General features: G+C 38.1%; 1 protein-coding gene and 1 non-coding gene across 2 annotated transcripts in view; both read right to left on the reverse strand.

Moving 5' to 3' along the window:
• ROCK2 (Rho associated coiled-coil containing protein kinase 2) overlaps window positions 1–25,302 on the reverse strand; it is a 131,307-nt gene extending 106,005 nt beyond the window's left edge. Inside the window, exon 1 of the mRNA XM_077750937.1 lies at window positions 25,243–25,302. The gene's annotated coding sequence lies outside the window, so the exon portion shown is untranslated. The remainder of the gene's footprint in view (window positions 1–25,242) is intronic.
• LOC144220753 (U6 spliceosomal RNA) lies at window positions 723–828 on the reverse strand. Its single transcript, XR_013331852.1, has one exon. It is a non-coding gene; the product is annotated as a U6 spliceosomal RNA (small nuclear RNA).
• Window positions 25,303–25,653: the final 351 nt, after the last annotated feature.

Genomic DNA, 25,653 nt, shown 5'->3' on the forward strand with positions numbered 1-25,653 from the left:
TTAAAAAATTTTTTTAATTAAAAAAATAAAATAACCATCCAGCTTGTCCAAAAATTATAGCTACCAATTTTTTATACCGAGTTTCAAGTTTGTACTGTGGAAAATAGGCATAATAATGAGGAAAGAATACTACCTTAGCACTCTAACGGCACAGATCTTTCCATAGCTCTGCCATTTATTAGCTGAAGTCCTTTGAGCAAATTATTTAGCCTCTCCAAACCTCAGTGTGCTCATTCAGGAAAATAGGAAGAATAATATCTGCCTTATATATTTCACAGATTGTTACATCAAATGAGACAACACACAGAAATGTTAAGACATTAAATCTTTTCACTACAGAATAAATAAAACCTTACTCAAAGAACTGGTGAGATCATACTGATCAATATATGCTACTCTGACTTTCTGACTTCAATATGACTTTAACACAGAAAGGTAACATATTTTTCATTGGATTTGCAAAAAATGGGCAAGTAACTGTTTTACTTAGAAAGCCATAATATTTTTTAAATGTTTGAAACTAAACATTTCTAAAGAAAGAATATTTTTAAAGAAAATGTCATTCTGATGTGACCAGAGAATGAAACAGAAATCTAACAAATTAATAAGTACTTCAGGACAGTGCCAGGAACACAGTAAGAACTACAGGCCCTTTTTGTTTTTTACTTCCAGTACAGCTCACATACAGCGTTCTATTAGTGTCAGGTGTATACTACAGCAATAACAGTACGGAGTGCTTCACGAATCTGCACGTCACCCTTGCACGGGGGCCACGTTAACCATCTCTGTACTGTTCCCACGTTAGCATCCGTGCTGCCAGAGCCAGCAAGAGAGCCACACGTCCTCCTAACAGTACCGTCAGGAGTGCCATTTGCATAACCCAACTGACAGAACATAAAAGACCCTGTATTCCATATGCTAAGTTTCAAGTACCTACCATTAAGAATTTAAAATATCTTCTATATTTTAAAGAAAATTTTAGTACAGCACTTATATTACCATTTTCCATTAGCCATATTTTATATGCACTTCTCGTAACAGAAATCTCACAAGAAGCATGAGTTCACACCGGCAATCCCCACTAGGAACACTCTATAAGGGAATCCTCTTTCTGATTTCTATAAACCAACCATCCATTATAATTAAATATATAACTAGGTCAGTTTCTTTTAAAATATCACTGTAAATACACATTTGTCTTCTCCATCCAAAATCTGAACTCAAACCAAACTAAGTACAATGAGGCAGAAATATTTCCACATACTGCATATTAGTAATATTTGGGGAGTTAGCATTTTCATTCTAAGCAGAAAGATCTATGTGTAAAAAAAAAACAAACTTAGAAATGGGAAGAAAGCAGCTTCAAATCAAGTTATTTAATATGAGTAAAATTTGGGAGGAAGAAGAGAGGTTGCAAGAGATAGGGTTGGAAAAGTCAACTCAGGTTATTAACAAATCTTGAAGAAATTATTAGCATTTTGAACTTTTCCCTGAATAAATGGGAAATTAGTTATTTAAGTACTCTGAATTTTGGAATAATATGATTAGATCTGCATCTTATAAGTAGTTTGGTGGGAAGAGTAGAGAATGGATAGAAAGCTGGGAAAGAATAACAGGGAAGAGAATATCCTAACAACTGAAGAAAACTATGACAAGCACTTGAAGTGGGAAAGTAGCAGTCAGATGGGAGAGAAGTGAATCCCATGTTGGAGACAACACTCACAGGATCTAGTGACTGACTGAATGCGAAGTCAAGGATGAATTACCCAAATAGCCAGATTTCTGGCTTCATCCAAGCTAGACCACAGGAAACGAAGGAGATCTGAGAGCAAAGGGGCAAAAATAATATCATAGAGATGTTGACCTCTAAGTATCTCTGGGATAGCCAAGAGGAGATGCCTAGTAGGTAGCTAGCTGATGTATGAGCCTAAAGCACAGAGGTAAGCTTTCAGATGGAAAAATAGAAATTATCAACATATAAATGATAAAGTCCCCAAAACAGACACAAGCTTAAGGAGAAGGCAAAGAATGAGTAAAAAGAAAATAATAAGCTGCCATTTAGCAGAGAAGAGAGAGCAAAGCCTGAAAGAAACAGCTAGAGGTGCTCCAAGCACTATCATAAAAGCCAAGAGAAGAGGGCAATTTGAGAAGTATCAAGTACTTCTGAATATCTGATAAAATGATAGTTTTAGCAGCAAGGAATCAGTACGATCTTGCAGTGAGCAGTGTTAGTGACGGGAGAGGATGGGAGGGAGATTATAGTGGACCAAGGAGTGAACAGAAAGTGAGACAGAAGAGTCTGTTTTGCTGATGACGGGAAGGGGCAAAAGGTAGACAGAATTCAGATTTCTTTCCAGGGATCGTTTGTTTTTTTGTTTTAGGTGAAACATTTGAACACAGTTAGCCAAATGAAAAAGAATCCAAATTAAAAGAAAGATGAAAGACAAATAGAATTAAGCAATGAAAGGAGAAAATGAGATCCAAAGCACAGCTGGAGAATCAGCCTGAGACAGAACGATGGACACTCATCCACTGTAAGAGAAGGAAAAGGAAGCACAAATGGTGCAGAGCAGATAAACTCGTGAGTCAAGTAACAGGAAATTTAAGGGAACTCCTTTGATGGCTTCTATTTTCTCATGAAGTGAGAAGACCATCTGCGGAGCACACTTTGTTCAAAGAAAGAAGAGGGCGCTTAAAACAGCCCCTAAGGAGAATGGGACAGAAGTGCTCTGCCACCTGGCAGCTCGTGCAAGAAACAGAGACCATGGATTCACAGAACCACTAGTCTGGGCAGGAATTTTTTTTTAATCTGGGTAACGTTTTTCTCCATCAGAGCTCAACGAACACCTTTCACAAGGCCAGAGAAACAAACGAATCCAAAGTCTAGGTGCAGATGCATACGACAGAAATTCAACAGGGCGAGGAAACCGAATTCCGGCAAGAGGTCTGAAGTGACAGACAACAGATCCTTACCTGCCCGTTATAAAGGAACCGTTCTGTGGAGAGGGGTGGCAAGGAACCGCAGATCTCAAATGCATCAATGAATCGGTTTAATAAAAGGACAGGAGCTCAGGAGCAGAATGTTTAAATTAATGATCTCGGGGCGCCTGGGTGGCTTAGTCGGTTAAGCGTCCGACTTTCGCTTAGGTCATGATCTGGCGGTTCGTGGGTTCGAGCCCCGCGTCGGGCTCTGTGCTGACTGCCGGCTCAGAGCCTGGAGCCTGTTTCAGTCTGTGACTCCCTCTCTCTCTGACCCTCCCCTGCTCACGCTGTCTCTCTCTCTGCTAGAAATAAATAAAACATTTAAAAAATAAATAAATTAATTAATTAATTAATTAATGATCTCAAAGATAAAACTGATTTCAAGTAATGGTAAGGTCCAGAGTAGCTTCATGAGAGTAAATAAATGAGTTAAGGGAAGATCACCACTAGAGATGAGAAAACCGAGAAGCCAGGGTCCTGGGTACTCTATTCACATAAACACTGATTCACCTAGAATGGTGGCACAATCCTGCCCAGAAAGGGAGACTGAGTCAGAAGTCTGTGTCTTCAATGGGCGAGCCGAGACGTACACCCCAACTACACGAGACTCGATAACGGGAATTTTAACAAGAAGGTATCACAGGTGCCGCAGTACCAGGTAAGAAGGACACCACCTCCCGTCCTCTCCACACCGGGATCTGTAGAGAATAAAAGGTACAAGTTCCACTAGAGAGGACTTGCCCTTAAGAAAAAGATAGGCGTTATTACTTAAACAAAGATAAAAGTAACATTCAGCAAAGAATTTGAAGAAGCAAGTGATTATGTTTAACTTCAGAACAGGGTGAGAAATATACTGAACGAGGGTGAGAAATATTGAAAGTATCTGAAAAAAGGAAGGGAAGAACAGGTGAGGGAACAAGAGTGAGAAGCGAAGTGTATGAGGACTTTTATCCTGGGCAGGAAAAGGCACTAATAAAATGGGATTTGGTGGGATCATTTCCCGGGAAAGCGGCTAGGACAGGTTTCAGGAATTCTCTAAAAGAAAAGGCATGAGGCCTCTCAGGAGTCAGCCAGTGCTTACAATTAGAAACGTCTATGTCAACTGGGTCATAAGACTCACAGCTCTTTGGAAGGAGCCAAATGAAGTCTGGATAAATTGTATTGGTTTAAGACTACGAGCTAAGACTATCAGGCAAAAGCCCCGCTGGTTAGGCTTAATCTATAGGAACTGAGAAAAGCTCGCCATCTATCTTAGTAGAAATCAGTATTTCTCCTTGACCATAAGTAACCCCGTTTGGAGCTGTACTAGGTTTCACAACACCTAGTAGGGTAAGATAAAGAAATAAAAATATCTCATTAACCAGAGAAGACATTAGACTTAGACTTCAGACTTAATTCCTCATTTGTAAAACAAAGGGGTATCCTAGAACCATTACATTAAGAGCCAATCCTCCCCGCTCCTGCAAAAAAGAAGGCAGCAAACCTTTAGACTCCCAGTTGGGAATCAGATTAGCCATTTAATAAAAATTCCTAAACAAATACTAAATGCTATACATAGGCTCTGTGCTAGACACTGGGCAGAGACATAAAGATGAATACTACATAACCATGAGGTAATGAATGTTAACTTATAGTGGTAATGTGCATTGCACTTTGCAATATATTTAAGTACCGCCATTACGTTGTATACCTTAAACTTATACAGTGCTGTATGTCAATTATTATCTCAATTAAACTAAGAGGGGAAAAAAAGAAATTACCTTTAAAATATTTATACCCCGTTACCTAAAAACTAGGTTATAGTTCCCAAATCTCCAATAAACTGAGATATAAAATATAGAAAAATTATGAATGCTACATGGTCACAACCTTACAAGAGCTCATGGTCTGGTACATAATAGGTAAATAATCATAATACATGATGATTCTAATAACTTACAACAGAGTAAGAGAAGAGAAAGAAAGTCATTGCCTGGAGTTAGAGAAAGGGAGAAGTAAGAATTAGAGAAGACCTCACAGAGAAAATATATTTGAGATGGGTCTTAAAAAGAATTAAAACTATGATTAATAAGTGCTCAATCTCATTAGTAATCGAATACTGAAAAGCATATAAAAAAAAGGAGCTACTGTGTTTTTTTCACCTATGAGACTGGCAAATAATGCAAAAGGTTGATGATATTTACCTAGCAAAGACATGGGAATATGTGTATTACTACTGGGAGAGTTCAATTTACCTCTAAAAAAGGTAACTAAGATTATTTTGGAATTTTAAATGTGCACATGCTCTAACAATTCCATTTCTGGATATGCACAAAAATACTTAGTGATGTTCACTGCAGCAATGTTTACAATAGAAGAAAACAATCTAAATGTCTATCAATACTGAAATAGTAAAATAATTATGGCAAATCCAGGGGCACCTGGGTGGCTCAGTCAGTTAAGCGTCCAACTCTTGATTTCAGCTCAGGTCATGATCTCATGATTCCATGAAAGTGCTCTCTCTAAATAAACTTAAAAAATTTTAATAAAGCTTTAAGAATTAAGGCAAATCCATACAATGGAATACTCCTTAAAAGAACTGGGTGAATTATAGGTTCTGATTGGATGGCCTCCAAATAAATGAAAAAAGCAATACAACACAATAGATATGCTATAGTTGCATTTCAGTTAGCAAAAGAACCCTGCAAGTATTCATGTTTTTTATATGCAGGGAAAAAAAGGAAAATGATACACCATTCTACTGTTTTAGGCACAAGTAGTGTGACACACTGATGTGTTCTAAAGTAGTTGTTTCGGGGGCACCTGGGTGGCTCAGTCAGTTAAGCAATCGACTTCAGCTCAGGTCATGACCCTACGATTTGTGGGTTCGAGCCCTGCATCAAGGTCTGTGCCGACAGCTCGGAGCCTGGATCCTGCTTGGGATTCTGTGTCTCCCTCTATCTCTGTTCCTCCCTTGCTTGCTCTCTCTCTCTCTCAAAAATAAATAAAAGATTAAAAAAATTAATCTGCTTGCTAAGCTCACTCTTGTCACTTAAAGTAGGCCAAACATTGCTAAATTCAAGCCACAGATAAAAACAAGTGGTAAAACCCAAATGTTCTCTTAAACCCTATTTAAAACACTTTTGCAAGTGAATAACTTAAAGGTTTAAAATTTTTATCATGACTCTTCCTAGTATTTATATATCAGGATTTCTGAAATTTAACATCACATAAGAACACCAGACTCTGTTTTCATAGTTCAATATCATCCCTATTCTAAAAGAATAAACCTTAGCTGAGAAAAACGGACAGCTGGAATACAGTAAGCCAAAAAATGAATGTACACAAGTATTCACCCAATGAAACTAATTATCCTCAGTGAATTAAAAAATAAATATGCTAATTTTTATTCAGTGATTTGATACTTTAGAAAAACTAATATGTGCCAAATAATGAGCTCCCATCTTTGGGAAAAACAAGGCTAACATCAGGAGACTGATTTCTGTCTGCACATACCTTTCTGAAGACAGTTATATATAACTTAGGCTATTTTACAGATAGTTCAACTGTCTGTAAAAAAAAAAATAAAGCTTAAGTTCTGCACAGTTTACAGAACGCTAATATATAGAATTAGTTTCCCACTGAATTTAATCTTCATATCTCCCTGAGGAAGACAGATATAGTCTTATAAATTATCAGTCAAGAAGATAATAAAACATCTAATTAATTAATACCAGTCTTAGCTCTTCTGACCCCAAGCCCAGTGTTCTTGCCAATATACTACTCTGTTTTTAAAAATACATTTGAAAATTATCAAGGCATTTCCTTTCATTTTTTCCCCACCTTTACTATCTTAAACAAAAACAAAAAATTCTTAAGGAAAACAATTAATTTGTTTTTTCATATATTAATACAGGTTAAACCAGATCCATTTTATAAAGTTATTTTAATGGAATTTTGTTTACAAAAACTTATCTGAAATAAGTACGCTACTTTCAGATTCTTACACTTTCATTTCACAGATCTGTTATAACTTGAACCAGACTGGACAATTCTGTTTATAAGAGGAAAAAAAGTAGGATAGTAAAATATTATGCCAGCAACTTACATTCTCCATATTATCTTAAAAGATGAACTTACCTATGATAAAGTTATAAAATCCTCTCATACCAACTTTCCTCCAAAAACTGAGTAATTAACTTGTTAAAAATGTATTCAGTGTCTTACTTATGGCTTCCCTCTGTAGGAAATATCATAAGCCAATTTTTACTAGAGTTTCCTATTATTAGTTCTAAATTTAGTTTTATTTGTATCATCTTGTGTTCTAGTCTGGGAATGTCTTCAATATGGAAACCTGTTTTCAGCAGTGCCCTCAAATTTTTTAATTTTACAGCTCCCCTTTTTTTACAAAAAAATATGCTTTTATGGAAAAAATTTGCATAAACTGGCTTTCAGAACTACCAGCAAAATCCTTTGGGTAAGTTTTCTCATTCTTCTATAATGTAAACATCTTGCTTTTATGACTAAATTCTTCTTTAGCCAGAAGGTAACAACATTAACAAAACATACTCCTATTCTAATTTTAAATGTTGCAGGAGTGCCTGGGTGGCTCAGTGGGTTAAGCGTCTGACTTCGGCTCAGGTCATGATCTCACGGTTCGTGGGTTCGTGGGTTTGTCCCTGCGTCGGGCTCTGTGCTGACAGCTAGCTCAGAGCCTGGAGCCTGTTTCAGATTCTTTATCTCCCTCTCTCTCTGACCCTCCCCTCCTCATGCTGTGTCTCTCTCTCTCTCTTGGCCCCCCCCCCCATGCTGTGTGTGTGTGTCTCTCTCTCTCAGAGATAAAACATTTAAAAGAATATATTTTTTAATTTTAAATGTTGCAATCATGAAACATATATTCCACAGTTATAACTGAATTAATGCCTCAGAACTGCTTCAGCATGAACATGATATCACAAATCACTAAGTCTCAAATTAAATTGCATTCTGCTAAATTTTTAGAAATGCTGGAACATCCTGTGCAATACGGAGGTATTATAGGAGTCTAATGACCAGACTGCAAAATGTTTCTAAATTGAAAAAATACTTCCAATGAAATGTTAATAAATCACATGAAGCAAACTTTTTTTTTTTTTTTTTTAAGGTTTTAAAGTAATCTCTACACCCAACATGGGGCTGGAACCTACAAGTCCGAGATCAAAAGCCTTGCACCCCACTGAGTCAGCCGCCTGGCACCTGGCATGTAACAAACTTTTAAAGATAGCGACAGAGGTGTATTAGTCAGTGAAAGAAGGACCACCCAGCTTCAGATTTGTTTCACATTTTAGTTATCTATTCACTACTAATTTGGAAAGGATAGATAAATTTTAAAGTACAAACTGCCATAAATCTTTAGAGCTTTAAAGATACTATGTGTCACTCTACAGTCTCATAAATACTAATTAATATTGCTTTGACCGCAAAAGTTTACAATTTTATTAACTACAAGATAGAATCTATAAAAAGTAAGCTGCTAAAGATTTCAAATACTAAAAATAAGACAAAAATCACAACTGCCATTCCTCTAATAGCTATAACTATTATAACAAAAATCAATAAATGCAAACTTTTTAAAATTTCTAAAATACCTACATACTCCTTAACCACCAAAATTAAAAGACACACAAGAGGAAGTCTGATATAGAATGCTGAAGAGAATGAAAAATGTAGACAACTTATCCACTATGTATGAATTATCTGGTTTTCTCTGATTTTCAATGATGTAAAGAGACAAAATTGCAAAGAATGTGCATGTAAAAATATCTATACAGTAACATGTTAATACGACTGTTACATAATATTACCAATAACCTGAAGGCTGCTCTGAAAATGAAATTTCAAAAGTTTAATATAAAGATTTTGAATATTTTACAGCATTTTATTTTTTGCTTGCTTTTAAAAGGACCATAAAATAGTTTTTGTATGCTTTTATTAATTTTTAAACACAGGCACATTCACAGATAAACATACACCATGCTGTCTGTTTTAGGTGCTATGCTCTGAAGGACCATACATTTCTAGTGAAATTTTTCTTTCTGAATGAAATCACTGTCACTGATTAAACAGCCTGTCATTAATTTCCCTGTCACCATTAAATGTGAAGCATCAAAATTATGTATTTTCCAGGCCAATAAGTCTCTGTAGACTACATTTCTCATGAAAGTGTATGATGCAGTAACATTCCTACATTGTAATTTTATACAGTGTGTATTTTACCACAATAAAAACTGTTTTCCATTTCTACTTGGTCTATCTTGTCTGATTCTCCCTTCAGAAAAGCTCAGCAAAGCAAATTAATTTCCTTCTAAAATAAGAAAAAGAAAAACCTTGGTCTGATTCCTATGGAGCCCTAAAGGAAGACAGAAAATGTGACGACCCTTGATATTTCAGAAACTGGCATCTCTCCATTCACCAGCCTTTTCCACATACACAATTCTGTGTGCCAAAGAGATCTTTTGTTTTTTTTATGTTTTATTTATTTCTAGGAGAGAGAGAGACAGCGTGAGCAGGGGAGGGTCAGAAAGAGAGGGAGACACAGACTCCAAAACAAGCTCCAGGCTCTGAGCTGGCAGTCAGCACAGAGCCTGACGCGGGGCTCGAACCCACAAACTGTGAGATCATGACCTAAGCGAAAGTCGGACGCTTAACCGACTAAGCCACCCAGGCGCCCCCAAAGAGATCTTGATTATTTGTTTGGTTTTGGTTTTGTCAAGTCAGTAAAAGAAGCAACACCTACAAGTTTTTCAAGTTTTGATCTGCAGATTACCCTGCATGAACCACCTGAGATGCTTTTTAAATGTAAATTACTGCCCCACCACAGACCACTCTAAATCAGAGGATCTGACACCATTTCTACCAAGTACCCTGGGTATGATTCTGGCTTCCATCAGATAATTCTGGCTTTCTGGCTTTATCCAAAAAATAAAGGAAGAAAAAGAAATAAGTATTCTCCTTTTCTCAGACACATTTTGGACTCAAGTGCCCTCTCTGCCAATCTTTAAATTACAATATTGCACCTCTCATCTCAGTGGTTCCCTTGCTTTCCTGCACTTGACAATCACCTGTGGAACTTTTAAAACTCCTAGTATCTCCAGGTCATATTACATTAACCTATTGCATTAGAATGTCTGGGGGTTGTAAGCCAGGTATCAGTAATTTCTATTTTTTTAAGTTTATTTATTCGGGGGGGGGGGGCAAGGAGGAACAGAGGGAGAGGGAGAGAGAATCCCAAGCAAGCTCTGCACTGTCAGCACAGAGCTCGATGTGGGGCTTAAATTCAGAAACCACAAGACCATGATCTGAGCCAAAATTAGGAGTCACTCAACAGACTAAGCCACCCAGGCACCCCAGGCATCAATATTTCTAAAGATCTCTAGTTGAGGGCTATGTATTACAAGATTTTGAAACCACTGCCTTAGCTATTGGATTTAGCAGATATAAATTAAAATATTACCTATAATAACCAAGACATAAACTATATTGGTAGTAAGTTCTTAAATATCCAGATATATCTATATCTGTGTATTTTTTTCTTATTTTAATCCAGTAGGAAAATTTTTGTAAATGCATTATTAAATTAAAGCTTCCTTAAAACTGCCTCTTTTGAAAAAATGTAAGTCACACTGTTTCACACTGATGCAACTAACATCATGCTATACATCTAAAGTTCGGAAGAAGTTCATCATTATTCGTCTGCATTATTAATTTCAGTAATTTTGAGAAATATCACCATTGAGAAGCCAATACAAAAAGTCAAAGTTCATGTTTTTGATACTTAAAAGCAACTCCAAATATTCTGTTAACTCCAGACAAATTTTGCTAAATTTAAAATAGCTACAACATGGTTATCAATATTAACTTTAAATTTTGCATGAACTCTTTCCCTAATTTCTGACTTGATATCTAATTTCTCTGAAAGAAAATAACAAGTTTGGTATGTTTCCTCTAATCTTTACTAATTTCAATATATGCTGATTGTATGACCAATTAGTGGCCCTTAAAAAAAAATCTAATGATTCATACAAAAGATATTTTTAATATGACTCTCTCAACACAGGCAAACTGGTCAATCACAACACATCATTTTTAACCATTCAACTTCAACTTGAACATTATTCACTATGTAATACAATAAAATATAGTCATATGTATGTATATAAAAGTCCTAATTACTACAAACTATAACCCTGTAAGTTATCCTAAAAAGGTAAAAATTTTTTTAAATCATACTGATGTTCACACATTTAATACTTGAAATATTTTTGCAAGGGTTTCAGTATACAAAAACACATTTCCCTACATCTTGCAGGCCTCAAAGTTTGTGGCAGTGCACTTTCATTTCAGAAAAATGATTATCACAACAATTAAAATTTTTAAAATTCATGCTTAATAACTTAAAGCATCTTAAATACTAAAGAATTATTTCCTAAATTTTCCTTTCTAAAGTTCCATTTAGAGTGATCTTTAATAAAAACTCAAAAACTACAATCTGAAGTGAAACAGAACACTTCTATTTCAATAAGCATGCTTTTAGAATGATCCCTAAAGGAGTCCTACTGAAACACAAGGCAAACCGTAAGGTCATATCCTGACACAGAATATCACAAATATGGCAGCTACTTTTACATCTGAAAAGAGCACTGTCTTCATTCAATTCCAAAACTCTGCTCATAATTTAATCCCACAAGTCCATATCCAATGCCACCTATGAATAAGAAAGTAGTATCTGTATGTGAAATTCGGACAGGTACCGAAAGCGTAAGCTAAAGAGAAGTGGAACACTGTTTAAAACACCAGTTAGCTACCCACTCTCATAGGAACCAACTTACAAAATTAATACTAAGAATTGTTGTGGGTTTTTTTAATGTTTATTTGTTTTTGAGAGAGAGACAGAGCATGAGCAGGGAAGGGGCAGAGAGAGAGTGAGGCACAGAACTCGAAATGGGCTCCAGGCTCTGAGTTGTCAGCACAGAGTCCGACATGGGGCTCAATCCCACAAACTGTGAAATCATGACCTCAGCTGACATCACTCAACTGAGTGAGCCACCCAAGAGCTCAAAGAATTGTTGTTTTTTTTTAATTTTTATGTAAAACAGAAGAATTTATAAAGATGAATGTTAGGTCAATATGAAAGAAATCCGTTTATAAGCTTACTCAAGATGCTCAAAATAATCCAAAACAATCAAAAAGAAAGTATCAGCACAAAACAGAATGAAGAAACAATGAAAGGCCATACATTTAAGTCAGAAGTACTTCAACTTGATCTGTAGCTTTGAAATAACTCAACTAGTATAGACTTCACTGCCATTATCAGGGCCTATTCAGCTCAGCAAGACTCATTCATTACTTGGAAGCAAAAGGTACCACAGGCTTAAACCCAAAAAAAAAAAAAAAAAAAATGCTCAGTATTAATTGGGCCTTCCATGTGTAGACACTAGCCAGTAGGATAATCTCATCTATAAAGGGCTCTAATCTATATGTATTTGTATTCTATTTTTAAACACTTAAATTGGCCTGTGGGATACAAAATGAAACTCCTTTTACTAGACCATACTCATGATATCTTAGTAAAAATTTAAAAAACAAAATTAACAAGCTCATGAAGCAGTGGTCAGCATCATTTATCATTAGTAAATAAAATGTACTATCATGGTTACTGGTTATCATCACAAAGATAGGCAATACCAAGTGTTCTCTGAACATTTGTAGAAACTAGAACCCTCATACACTGCTGGTCAGGAACGGAAAACCATACAGCCACTTTGGAAAGCTTGTCAGTTTTTTTTTTTTTAATGTTTTATTTATTTTTGAGACAGAAAGAGCATGAGAAGGGGAAGGGCAGAGAGACAGGGAGATACAGAATCTGAAGCAGGCTCCAGGCTCTGAGCTGACAGCACAGAGCCCGACGTGGGGCTCGAACCCATGGACGTGGGATCATGACCTGAGCCAAAGTCGGAGGCTTAACCGACTGAGACACCCAGGCGCCCTAAGTCTGTCAGTTTTTTAACAGTTTAAGCATAAGAGGAGCGTCTGGGTAGCTCAGTCAGTTAAGCATCCAACTTGATTTTGGCTCATGGCATGATCTCGAGTTCAAGCCTCACATCAGGCTCTGCATTAACGGTATGGAGTCTGCTTGGGATTCTCTCTCTCCCTGTCCTGCTTGTTCAAGCTCCCCCCACCCTCAAAATAAATAAATAAACTCAAAAAAAAAAAAAAAAGATCAAGCATAAAAGAAGAAAAAAAAAGAAAAACTTAAGTATAAATATACCGTTTGACCCAGCAATCCAAATCCTTAGAATCTAGCCAAGAGACATAAAAACACATGTCTACACATATGGTGAATTCATAAACAAAATATGGCATATCTATACAATGGAATATTAGTCAGCAATTAAAAAGAACAAATTACTGGGGTGCCTGGGTGGCTCCCTCTCTCTGCCCCTTCCCCTCCCTCAAAATAAACAAACTTTTAAGAAAAAAATAAAATACTGATATATGCTACAACACAGATAAACCTCAAAAATGTTATGGTAAGTCGAAGAAGCCAAAATAAATAACTGCATATTGTATGACTCCACTTGTATGAAATTTCCAAAAAAAGAAAAATTTAGACACAGAAAACACAACAGTGGCTAACTTCCCTGGGAGAAAGGACTGACTGTAAACATGGTCAAGGAAATTTTGGGAGGTTAATGAAAATGGACTGTGATAATGTTTGCAAAACTATAAATTGACTGAAAATCAGTACACCGTATACTTACAAATGGGTGGATTTTAGGCTATGTAAAGCATACCTCAATAAAAAGAACTAATAAATCTAGTAAACAATGATACCTGTATTCAACACCTGCTAACCACTCTCAACTGTCAGACTTTTATTTCACAGCTTATTCTAAGAGCAAATAAGAGATTGAAATACGTCTTCTCAGGGCGCCTGGGTGGCTTAGTCGGTTAAGCGTCCGACTTTCGCTTAGGTCATGATCTCGCGGTTCGTGGGTTCGAGCCCCGCGTTGGGCTCTGTGCTGACTGCCAGCTCAGAGCCTGGAGCCTGTTTCAGTCTGTGACTCCCTCTCTCTCTGACCCTCCCCTGCTCACGCTGTCTCTCTCTCTCTCTCCTAGAAATAAATAAAAAAACATTTAAAAAAAAAAAAAAAAGAAAGAAATACGTCTTCTCAACTGCACTATATCTGCAGCCTGGACTTATCATTCAACCAACAATTACCAAGGACTTACTACAAGCAAGATACTGTATATTGCTCTCCTTTGCTAACTGACGGCCATCACTCAACACAGAAGAAAAACCATACTCGACATTTTTTTTTCTATACCTGTTTTAAATACAGTGCAAAGGGAACAACAATAATCAAGCATCTGGGTTTACCAAAGAACAGATTATTACAAACAATAAACATTTTTAAATGAAATAAAAATGCTAGGAATCAGAATGCTTGATAATATCTGAAAATTTTTCAAAACATTCATTCATAAGTGACTAGTAATAACACTCTGATCCCTGATCAAAATTTCTTATGCCCTTTGGTTTTCTTTTAATTCTATCAATACTGTCTTACTATTTATAATGGCCAATATACTAGTTTAAAGAATTTCACCCTGTGAACACACTCACCAACATTTCATCTGCCCTTATTCATTCATGAAGCACTGTTTCAACATAGGTATCACCGATTTATACAAGAAGGAACTGGATATATTTTACCAGAAGAAAAGTTAGGGGGTAGGGGAAACAGAAGAAACATCATAAATGATAAAGGCTATGTAGCCCACATGAAGTGTCTTTAACTTCACCTAAAATACTGAATAAAATTAGCTTAAATCCTTTCCAAACCAAATTGTTTCCCCACAATCCAAAAAATGTCCAAATCATTATTCTCTTTTCCTGCTTGACCTCCAATTAATTTTACCATTTAAATTTATCCTCTTTGCATATACGGCTGTTTACTTATCTTCTTTCCCATAAAGAGTAAGAAATAAGTGACAGAAACAGGTAACAAAATGTTTATTTAGGGAATACTTTAGTATCTCTTTAAACAGGGATATATTTCTACAAATTATCACTCCTGTTACTTAAAAGAAAATGGTTAGTTCATTCGACAAATATTTACAGGACACAACAATAGGAAGACTAAAAAGACACATGTGCTAAAAGAGTTTATATTCTGTTCATTAAGTAAACCCAAAAACCAGAAAATATATAAGAAAACACTTTGGGGGGGGGCGGGCGACTGGGTTGCTCAATCGGTTAAGCCTCGGACTTCAGCTCAAGTCAAGATCTCATAGTTTGCGAATTTGGGCCCCACATCAGGCTCCCTGCTGTCAGCACGGAGCCTAATCTGGATCCTCTGTTACCTCACCCCCTCACCCCCCCACCCCGGCTTGCACTTTCTATCTCTCAAAAGTAAACATTAAAAATTAAAGAAAGGAGAAGACAACACTTAGCATACTAAGCATTCCGTATCATAACCATGCAGGGAATTACGATAATGCCAACCCTGTTCTACTGTTTCCATCTAAGGCACTGTAGGAGGAGGCTCTGCTGTGCATCTGCAGGCACAGAAAACCAACACTAATAACTAAGTGCTAAAATTCGTTCCAAATCTATAATCTCTTGAAAATAAAGAAAATTTCTATCAGTTGCTTTATATCTAAAAAAAAGTCTAAACTCTTAGAGAATAAAGGAAATCAGATATTGAATAATAGGTGATAATTAACTATAACAAAAAAATGTATAAAGCACTTTAGATATCTGAACAAACAACTCCTACCTTACCAAAATAAAGCAACAAACCATAAAATCATTCTTGAAATTAGGGAAACATTCCCCTAAAATATTATCAAAGATGACCCAAAAATGAATCTCAATACTTCCTTTGTGTGTGTGTGTCTCTCTCTCTCTCTGTGTGTGTGTGTGGTGAGAGAGAGAGAGAGAGAGAGAGAAAACACAATAAATGCTAACTATTATGATCCAAATGCTTTCCAAAAAGATGAACAAGGGTCATCTGGGACTGCCAGTTGCAGAATTTACAAATGTATCTCCACAATTCAATCATATTTTTAAAGAAAAAAGTACAGATGAAAGAGAAGAATACTGCAATTAAGGATAAAGAAGAGACAGTTTTAGTAGAGTCCTAAATGCTACCATGATCTCACATTAATTTAAATATTAAGCTCCATATAATAGGCTAACTTGCCAATGGAAAATGTTTTTTTTTATGGGTTTTTTCTCAAAAGTGGTAAGCTGCCCTAAGTCATCCACATTCTCTTCACCAGTAACCCTTATCACTAACAGCTTACAGATATATTTTTTGAATGTCAGCACAGAACAGGATTTTTAAGTATAGTTCTGCAGTAGTAAGTATTCCCATGAAAACACTCAAGGCACCCAAATGAAAACCAAATCTATAATCATTACCGTCTCTCTTCTCCCAAGCACCAACTCCCCAACTAGAAAGGTATAAGACAAGAATACAAAGATATATAGCGGCACCTGAGTGGCTCAGTGGGTTAAGCATTCCTCTTGATTGCGACTCAGGTCATGATCTCAAGGTTGTGCCAGTGAGCCCCACATTCAGCTCTGCACGGAACGTGGAGCCTTGATCTCAGCTCAGCTCCTTCTGTCTGGGCCCTCCCCTGCTCATGCTCTCTCTGTCTCTTTCAAAACAAATAAACGTTTAAAAGTAAAATAAAAGGAATACAGAGATATAAACAAAGGCTTCTAATTATTACTTTGGGAGCTCTAATACTTAAGATAAACCTCCTGATAAAATCTTTGTACCCTTACTTCACAGTTTCCAACAGAATTCCAAATGGAATAAAAATAAAATCACTAGAGTACTAAGAGACGATTCAGGTATATGATATCATAATCTTGATGGAGGATGTCCAAGCATAACATCTAAGTCAGAAATCACTCTTGAGAGAGAAGACTGATAAATGTGATTATACAAAGCTTCAATAAGTGTAAAAACAACAATAACAAAGCTCATATACAATGTAATTCTACTTTTTTATATTTTAGTTTTTTACACAGATTATACCGAAATGTTAGCTTAACTCTATGTGGGGAGACGATATGTGTTATTTGAGAGCTTGTCTGGAGGTGCTAGCAGGGGAGCGCAGCTGCTCCTATACCCCTGACCAAAGAACGGTCCTCCTCTATCGGGAAGGTCGCCCTCTCTGACCACCGAGCACACAACTTAGGGAGGGACGCACCCGCCTCACCAGCCAGATCAGCCAATTCAACCCTGGAGATCAACGGGGTGACAGATGTCACGGCCAGATCGCCCTCACATTCTGTTATTTGAATTTACACCTTGATTTCCTAAATTTTCTACAATAAGAATATACTATTTTTATATTTAAAAACGCTTAGATCTTTCTTCCCTTCAAAAAAATAAAATCTAGATTTTTCAACTATGGCTGTCTACCCATTTCCTTCAGGTAAAAAGATTAAAACTAAAAAATAAACTGTGCATGGGTTAAATAATAGGACCCATAAATATAGAGCATGAGTTAAATAACAGAACAATATCTAACAATTTAATGTAGTTACTAAGTAATAGACAAAAAAGTTCACCTATCAGTAAATTCATTTTTGACAAAGGCACCAAAGCCATCCAACAAGAAAATATTTTTTTAAAAATTGGTGAATTTGGTGCTGACTATAGTTAACAATACTATATTGTACAATTGGAAGTTGCTACTAAAAAAAAATCTTAAATATTCTCATGCTAATAAAAACAGCAACAACCACATGATAAATACGTGAGGTGAAGGATGTGTTAAGCAACCTTACTGTGGTAAACATTTGGCAATAGCTACATGTATCAATTGCACACCTTAAACTTATACAATGTTGTATGTCAGATATATATCAATAAAGCTGGAAAAAAAATGGTACAGGATAATCTAGATAACTGGATATGGGAAATACGGGGGGGGGGAAGGAACCTTGACCCCTAACTCACAACATATACTAAAATTGGCTTCACATGTATCCTAGACCTAAACATAAAAGTTAAACTATAAAACTTCCAGAAGAAAGCAAAAAATAATATCCTTGTAACAGGGGGTTAGCAAGCCTCTTGCGTAGAAAAAGCAATAGTCATAAAAAGGTTTTGGTTAAAATGGGGAAAAAAATGCTACAGACTAGAGGAAAAAATTGGCAAAACATATTTAACAAAGAACTGTATATAGGATACATAAAAACTTGTGTAACTCAATAATAAAAATAAAGGGGGAACCCCCAATTTTTTAAAAAGTTTATTTTATTTATTTTGAGAGTGTGAGGGAGAAGGGCAGAAAGAGAGAGGAAGAAAGAATCACAAGCAGGCTCCAGCTATCAGCGCAGAGCCCAACATCAAGCTCAATCCCACAAACCGTTAGATGGTGACTCCAAAATCAAAAGTCAACACTTAACCAACTAAGCCACTCAGGCTCCCTAACAACCCAAAATTTTAAATGAGCAAAAATTTGACGAAATATTTCACAAAGGAAGGTACACAAATGGCTAGTAAGTGCGTGAAAAAGTATTATCATTAGTTATCAGAGAAATACAAATTAAAATTACAATGAGGTACCACTACCCACCCACAAAGTGGCTAAAATTGAAAAACTTCAGTGTAGGGGCGCTTGGGTGGCTCAGTCAGTTAAGTGCCTGACTTCGGCTCAGGTCATGATCACAGTTTGAGGGTTCAAGCCTTCCATCGGGCTCTGTGCTGACAGCTTGGAGCCTGGAGCCTGCTTCAGATNAGATCTGGAATTTTTTTTAAGACTTTATTTTTGAATAATCCCTACACCAGCAGCCAGGCACCCCAGTCTGGCAGCTCTTAAAAATTAACCACACACCTACCTCTGGCCGCTCTTAAAAATTAAACATACACCTATCCTATGACCTAGCAAATCCACTACTAGATACCTACCCAAAAGAAATGAAACATGTCCTCATAAAGACTTAATATAAGATTGTCCTTAACAAGCTTTATTAAGAGTCAAAGTATACAGGGACAGCTGGGTAGCTGTGAGCTAAGTGTTTGTCGACTTCAGCTCAGGTCATGATTTCACTGTTTGTGAGTTGAGCCCAGCGTCAGACTTCCGTGCTGGTGGCAAGAAGCCTGCTTGGAATTCTCTCTCTCTCTCTCTCTCTCNTAAAAAAAAAAAGAGCCAAAGTATATTACATATAAGCCAAAAAGTGAAAATAGCCCAGGTACCTATTAACAGGAGATGGCTGACAAACTATGGTTTATACATGTAACTGAATAGTGCTCTCAGTCATAAGAAAGGAACAAACTGTCGATATACACAATAACAAGGATAAATCTCAACCACTACGCTGAGCTAAATAAGCCAGATACAAAAAAGTACACATTACATAGGATTCCATTTATATGACGTTCTACAAGAGACTAAAGTAATCTTTAGTAGGAAAAAAACCAGAAGAGTGATAGAATCTAAGGGAATGGGATGTGGAATTAGCTGAAAAGGCATATAAGGAAGATTTTTGGGTTGGTAACAATGTTCTGTATCTTGATACGGGTTTGCATTACATAGGTGTGTACATTTGTCAAAAGTCATCAATAGTACACTTAAGATCTGTGCATTTCATTGTATGTAAATTTAATCTTTAAAAAGCTTAAACAAATATTGAGCTCTACTTAACAAAATGCATGCTTGGGGCACCTGGCTGGCTCAGTGAGTAGAGCATGCGAACCTTCATCTTGAGGTTGTGAGTATAAGCCTCACATTGTGGGGGAAACTGTACTTTAAAAATTTTTTAACTTATTCAGGGGCGCCTGGGTGACTCAGTCAGTTAAGCATCTGACTCTTGATCTCAGCTCAGGTCTTAATCTCAGGGTGATGAGTTCAAGCCCCACATTGGGCTCCATGCCAGGGGCAAAGCCAACTTAAAAAAAGAAAGAAAAGAAAAAGAAAAAGAAATGCATGCTTAAGTATTTAAATGACAAGCATACCAATAGCCACAACTTTAAATCAGAAACAAAAAAATGTACTGACAAATGGATAAGGGAATAGATATAAAAAAGCAAATACAGCAAAATATTAATTAGGTGGCAAGTATACAGATGTTCACTTTCAATTTTTTCAACTTTATTATACTTTGAAATTTTCCATAATAAAATGGTGGGGAAGGGGCGCCTGGGTGGCTTAGTCAGTTAAGTGTCCGACTTTCACTTAGGTCATGATCTCGCGGCGGTTCGTGGGTTTGAGGCCCGCGTCGGGCTCTGTGCTGACTGCCGGCTCAGAGCCTGGAGCGTGTTTCAATCTATGACTCCCTCTCTCTCTGACCCTCCCCTGCTCACGCTGTCTCTCTCTCCTAGAAATAAATAAAACATTAAAAAAAAATTAAAAACAAAAAATGTTGGGTAAAATTTAAACTCTATCCATTGCCTTGTTATGTTGAAAATAGCATAGCCTAAAACCCAACAATTCCACTCCTAAATAAATATATACCCTAGCCTATAGATAGCCTACTCCTTCACATGGACTCCAGTGATGTTCACAGCAACAATGTCCATAACAGCAGAAAAGAATTACAATCTAAATATTCATCAAATAGATTGGAGCAATACACTTCAGTTTACGTAGCACTGAAATGAATAAACCATAATGTGTGTGCATCTTAGAAATAAAACTTCTGACTGAAAAAAAGCAATTCACAAAAAAACACACTATATAAATTTTAACCTTTTCTTAATGTTAAAAAATACACAAAACTAAACAGTACTGCTTAGGAAAATATACAAATGTGGTAATCTATAAAACAAAGCAAAGAAATGATAAAAAAAAAAACTTTCAAGGTTAACAGGAGAGAACACAGAAAGACTGTTCAAGCAGCAGCAACCCACAGTAACTTCAAAACGCTAGTGTTCTGGTTCATTAAATTGGGGAGTGATTTCCTGGATGTTTTTTATGGTTCATAATTTATATTTGCGTGCTATATTCTCTTAATGTTTAGAATATTTCAGATTTCAAAATGGGAAAGAGAACTATGGGATCATGACTCAACCAAGACAACTTCAATTTTGAGATAAATATTCACAATTTCTTTACAACTACAGTATTTAAGATGTATAGACGTCTACACTACCCTCATATTGGGGCAAGATGTTTCTGAATTCAGAATATTTTGGATTTTAGAATGGTAATAAAATACATATACCATATACAGTACCCTTTTGAAAACCTTCTTGTATGTCTGCGTTAGCACCCTGAAATCAAACACATGAATATTTCCCCAAGGAAAGCTATTACTATTTACACCAAGAGGGACGAATCAGTTATAAATATTCTAACATCAGATCAGGTCAGATGTTATCATCAAGTAACTTTTACCAAAAACTTGGTTTTGAGAGTTCTTTACACGTAGCAGAACTGTGGGGGAGGGACTGTGAACCCGTACTTTCAAAGACACTCAACTTCACCTAAACAGCAAATTCCATAAATTACTTTTTGAAACCTCTCCAGCTAATTCATTTTCTTTCATAATCATCAAAATGCAAGTTTTTTTAACTTTTAAAGATTTTTTTAAGTTTACTTATTTTTGAGAGAGAGAGCGCACGTACATGCACACACAGGCATGGGAGGGGCAGAGAGAGAGGGAGACACAGAATCCCAAGCAGGCTCCAGGCTCTGAGCTGTCAGCACAGAGCCCCAACACCGGGCTCGAACCCACAGACCGCGAGTTCAAGACCTGAGCTGAAGTCCAGGACACTAAACCAACTGAGCCACCCAGGCACCCCAAAAATGCAAGTTTTAAAGTAATCCCATCTATGCTAAAGGTGCCCAACTTTTATTTCACAAAAGTACATGTACAAAACAAGTTTTCAATATTTATTCCACTTCACTTTTATATCTTTGTAATAGTTGCACTTATTACACAGTGGGAAAAAATACACATAAAATTTTTCTATAATTAGGCAGATAACCAGTACCAAACTGAAATCTAAGCACTGTGGTAAATATTTTCATTCAGTTTACCACTATAATGAAATCAATCAAATAAAGTATTTTGTATTCTAAGCCACTCAAGTTCATAAATAAAATTTTAATCACCTTTCCCCATTAACACCAGTCTTAAGTTTACTCAAGCCTGAATCCTACAGATTATTATAACCGTCTACTCTTTTAAAAAATAAAACACATCAAAACCCAAAGCACAGAGCATAAGAAAGACATCCTTCCAGCTGCACCTGGCTGGCTCAGTTGGTAGTTCTTGAGGTTATGGGTTTGAACCCCACACTGGGTATAAAGATTACAAACTAAACTAAACAAAAATCTCTCCAGCATAACGCTAAAGTACAATTCTTTTTACCAGATTATTTGGGAAAGCAGTATGAGAAGCTGAGTCCTGACAACAAAACATGGGTGTTTACCAAAAAGTTCCAAACACTGCAAAAGCTTACCACTGAAGTCCCTCCCCCCCCCAAAAAAAGTATTACAGAAACAGACCTCTCTCAAAACTCTATTTTTAAATAATACCAAGCAGCCCACAATATGCAAACACAAAAGGGATACACTCTCTTCTGATTAATTTAAGGACCTATGTAAAGCAAGAGAGAAAAAGACAATTTAACCTTTTAACACTGATGTCATCTTAGAATCCAGCTTTACCTATGCTTGATGATGCTAGCACTCTTCTGATGGCTAATTCAATTTATAATGCTACTTATTCGAAATTATATAGCAAGAAGTAGTTGCCAATAAAATCATTTTCCTTTTCGCAGGAAACTTAAAGCAATTAACTATGCTAAATGCAAGCAGAAGTGAGCTAAATTTAACGAGCAGGGCTATGTACCAAGCACTGAGTTAAGCACTTTGCATGTAATCTCACCTAACATTTTTTCCTACAGCGTTTTACCTTCTAAGAATAAGTATACAGTAACTTCTGATATATTTCAGCTTCATACTTTTGTCGCCTTAGTCCACAATTATAATGGTGCTCTCTGAACTCCTGAATGAAGTAACTAAGACCCATGGCTGTGTTTTCATTAGACTATATTCCTTAAGTTTTTTTTCCTCTGTTAAAGAAAACTACTACGGTCTATAATAAAACCAAAAGAAATGCCATATTCAGTAAAACAATGATCAACTGTGACATGCAGGCTAAACCGTAAGGCTTCAAATCTTTAAAGTAATCCCAACCATTATATCATGAGTATTTCAAAAAATATGGCTTTATAACACTCTTGTAAAGATTCATTGAGTTTCTGTTTAAAAAGATTAAAACTTTCTGGAAATGAATAGAATAGTGGTGATGGTGGTACAAAAACGTGAATGTAATTAATGCCACTGAATTGTACGCTTAAAGATGGTTAAGATGGTAAATTTTATGTTACCAGGGGGGAAAAAAAGAACTCATTCTGTTTTGTATAATAAAATACACGTAATTTAAAACTAACTTACTACAACACAGTTAATTTGTTTTTTTCAGCTCATCATCGGCAACAGAGGCACTGCCACCTTGCTCCAAAGGAGAGTAAGGGGCAATTTTCGGCCTGGTAAGATCTACTGCAAGTCAGAACCGTAACATTCAATCAACAAAACAGCAACAGCAAAATGTGCGCAGTCAGCAGCCTCTGATGTCAACTCTCACACCAACAGTGCGACACCTTGATAAAGGTGTAAAGTCTTGGCAGTACTGAGCTCTCCACAGATGAATGGACCCAACTGTTGGCGAAACGTGTAAAGTTTCACTTTTAAAAACAGCCTTCATTTTAATAACCCAGAAAATACTTAAAAAAAAAAAAAAAAAAAACCGGAACGTTATGAATCCATTACAGGTACACACCGCTTAGGGTCCAGCTCAAAATAACCTGAGCGACTGTAATTAACATCAGTAAAGACCCAACAAATGAAAGCGAAGTGCAAAGCTTTTCGATCTGGGATTGCACATGGACCTGGTGAATGCTTGAGATTTGCGGTACTATTTTTAACTGAACTTTCTGGCCTTAGGTCAAAGTTTTGCTAGCCGAACACCACAGTGAAAACGTTGGCCGTGAAGCCCGGAGTCTCTGCTTTGGCCTCGGAAACGTTATGTCCTTCATGCAACCGATCCTACACCGTCCCCGGGCTGTGAAAACACACACCCAGCACCCAACTCGGGGGAGGAGGATGCCCAACGCGTCTGACAGGAGAGGGTCCCTCGCCGCACCGTGCTCACTGCACAGACGCGCTCCACTCAGTTCCTGCAAAAGCTTTGGCCAAACGGCACTGAGTCACTCGGCAAACGATGCCAGAAACCTCAAAGGGTAACCAGTGACTTCTGGAGAAAAGTCAGTGAACCGCCGGCTGGGGAGGGACACCGCCTTCTCCGCGTGCAGGCGCGCCAGGCTTCTGGAAGCGGGGCGCCGATCCGAGCACCTAGGGGACCCGAGCACAGATAGATCGCCCGCTCGGACTCTGGTCCTCCGGGGCATCACTGACTCACCGACTACCCGCGGCATCCTCTCCACCTTCTGCCCCCCCACCCCAGGGCCCAAACCCGCACCCCGTTTCTCCACAAAGCAGCCTCTCTGCTGCACGCTCATCAAGCTGCCTGTGAAACACCAACGTCTACCCTAACAGAAGTAAGGAATAAGCACGCGCACACACGCACACGCGCGCGCGCACACACACACACACGATGCACTTCAACTTGGTGACACAGACCGACTCCTTTCTTAGTCGACGGTCTTTACGTGGTTCCCCGTTTGTACTGCACAGGCTGCCTTGGGAAAGAGACACAATGGAAAGGAGAGATTTCTCCTCCTCCGCAATCCAGGCGGACTCGTGGGCTCAACCACCGCGGCCACTTACGTTTCCAGACGTTAAAACGCACTCGCTGCGGCCGCCGGCGTTCAAGGACAACTGAGCCCGCAAGAGAACTCGGGCAACGCGTTTCGAGGGGGCCGACTGAAGGGGGAACGAGGCCCGCCCTTGGTCACCGACCCCGGGTGGGGGTACTCCCGCCNCGCACGCCGCGGGAAGGGAGAAGAGGGGTGCTCCCTCCCCGGGCTCCGAGGAAGGGGCAGCCGGGGATGACACCGGCGCCGGGAGGCAGGAGGCAAGAATCAAACGTGGGTCTCCGCCGCGGGAACTCCGGCCCGGCCCGGCTGCCGGAAGCTGGACGGGGTGGGGCGAGACCTCCCTCCCACGGGTGGGTGGGCACGGAGGGGGGTCTGGGGCAGGCGCGCGCACAGCGGGGAGGGCGCCCGGGCCCCGGCCACCTACCAGCAAGCTCTCCACGTTGATGGGCGAGCGAGGGTCTCGGATCAGCGCCTCCAGCTTCCTCTGGCGGNCCCCAGGGCACAAGCCCTGGAATCCGAAAACCTTTGTGCACGTCGGCAGCAGTCTCCCGGCCCGGGCTGCAGCGCCGGTCGGGAAGGGAACCGGAGGGCGGTAGAAAAACGCTTCCATCCGAAGGCCTTCTCCAGGTCCCTGCCTTTGGGGGCGGGGGAGGGGGGACGGAAGAGGGGTGGTTATAGGGGCCGCTCCTCCGCATTCCTGCTCTCTCGCGGCCCGTACCACTGGCCAGATCCACTCTGGGCGCAATCTGAAAAATATGTGCCAAGAGCTATAAAATTGTTCATTGAGCCCCTTTGACCCAGTAAACCCATTTAAGGAAATATGTTTTTAAGGAAA

This window comes from Crocuta crocuta, unplaced genomic scaffold (assembly GCF_008692635.1).
Source record: "Crocuta crocuta isolate KB4526 unplaced genomic scaffold, BGI_CrCroc_1.0 scaffold129, whole genome shotgun sequence".
NCBI classification, from domain to species: Eukaryota; Metazoa; Chordata; class Mammalia; order Carnivora; family Hyaenidae; genus Crocuta; species Crocuta crocuta.